The following is a 1947-nucleotide window of genomic DNA, read 5'->3' as shown; positions in this document are numbered from 1 at the left end:
ATCTGTCGATAAAAGAATCACCTTAAAATGATCATCTCGTGGCTATTGAAAACGAGTCAAATCAAATAGTTCTATTTCTCAATCTTTCGACTTCGATTCCGTATGAACAAGTCATAAAAATTGAAAAAAATCGGTCATTCACAACCAAAATTTCTTGAAAAGTTAAGAATTAGTATAGTAATCCTTTTGAAAATTCTAAATTGAATGAATTTAGTCTTATACGTACGCCTAATAATAAAAAATACATATTATTTTTAATTTTATTTCTAGACCATCAGCTAAAAAATAAGGTTGGATATGTCAACACTAATAGTATTTAAGTGTGTTTAAATATATTCTAAAAAGGGTTAAGTACTATTTTTGTCCCTAACGTTTTAGATCAAAATCAAAATCGTCCCCGACCTTTTTTCGTTATTAAAATCATCTTCAACGTTTAAAAACGCTTTAAAATCATCCTTTTCCGAATTTTTGGACCAAAATACCCTCATCATCATCATTCTCCTCTTCACCTTCCTCACCCCACCACCTCCACTGCCACCAACAATGTCGGCGAGAAGAAGAAGAAGGCTTTGCCGGCAAAAAACGACGCAGCGACAGCAGTGACAACTCGCAATCCCTTCCTCCTTCGCATCGCTTCTCTCTCTTTCTTCTTCGATGAACCAGCGGCGGCAGCACCTCCTTCAAATCGCTTCTCTCTCTCTCTCTCTCTCTCTCTTCTCCGATGAACCAGCGACCCAGCGGTGGAGAACCAGCGACCCAGCGGCAGCAGCAACCCGTCCTTCCCTCTCTTCGCATCGCTTCTCTCTCTTCTCCAATGAACCAGCGGTGGCAGTGCCTCCTTCGCATCGCTTCTCTCTCTCTCTCTTCTCCAATGAACCAGCGGCAGCAGCGACGACCCTGCAGCAACAATGGCAGCCCTACAGCAGCAACTCATTTCTCCTTTCTTTGCATCGCTTTTCTCTCTTTCTCTTCTCTAATGAACCAGCGGTGATCCAAGGATGACCTTGTAGCGGCAATGGCAATCCAATAACAATGCTGTCGCTGCGTCGTTTTTCTCCGGCGAAGCCTTCTTCTTCTTCTTCTTCTCACCGGGAATGTTGGTGGCAGTGGAGGTGGTGGGGTGAGGAAGGTGAAGAGGAGAATGATGATGATGAGGGTATTTTGGTCCAAGAATTCGGAAAAGGATGATTTTAAAGCGTTTTTAAACGTTGAGGATGATTTTAATAACGAAAAAAGGTCGAAGACGATTTTGATTTTGACCCAAGATGTTAAGGACGAAAACAGTACTTAACCCTTCTAAAAAAATATTTGTCTTTAATAAAACACAATTAAATACAAAATATATATTAAACGAGTATCAAATAAGTGTCATATCAAAAATATATTCAATGCGCAAATAAAATAACTTAACAAAGTACCTGGACTCAAAGATAGACTGGAAAACAAAATTAAAACAACAAAACAACACAAAACTACAAAAGCAGCCTAGGTTTTTACCGTTGATTTCTTTAAAACCATAAAGATAATCACACTAAAATATGTATATAAAAAGAGAAACAAAATTATGGTTTCCTTTTATATTTGCAGCAGGTTTTCTTTGTTCTACCCTTTTTTTAATTAAAAAAAAAGTTTTCCTCGTTTAGGTATTTTATTAAAGGAAAAACTCACTTTTTTTAAACTCCCTCCCATTCTCTAATTATATCTCCTTAAGTGTATGTCTATATGTTATATTCAATTAAATCCTTAAAGAAAAACAAAGTGCAAAACCACCCATAAAAAGTGCTTCACTTTAATCTTTCTAGTTTCTATTGAGTTGCTATCAATTTTCTTTACCAACAATTTCTACTTTCCAGCAGTAAATGAAAAAAGCTTAAAAACCAGCCGAAGTTATTATTTTTAGCCCATTTGTATATTGTTAATCAAATGGATTGAGCTCTTAGTTTTAAC

At 36.7% G+C, this 1947-nt stretch overlaps 1 protein-coding gene across 5 annotated transcripts in view; it reads right to left on the bottom strand.

Annotated features, from left to right (window-relative positions):
• Window positions 1–1947, bottom strand: part of LOC107629022 (pentatricopeptide repeat-containing protein At5g27460) — an 11249-nt gene that overhangs the window by 4643 nt on the left and 4659 nt on the right. The gene's annotated exons all lie outside the window — the stretch shown is intronic.

Source organism: Arachis ipaensis, chromosome B03 (assembly GCF_000816755.2).
Source record: "Arachis ipaensis cultivar K30076 chromosome B03, Araip1.1, whole genome shotgun sequence".
In the NCBI taxonomy this organism is placed as follows: Eukaryota; Viridiplantae; Streptophyta; class Magnoliopsida; order Fabales; family Fabaceae; genus Arachis; species Arachis ipaensis.
Note: the sequence above shows the minus strand (reverse complement) of the source record. Positions and strands in the feature narration are given on the sequence as shown.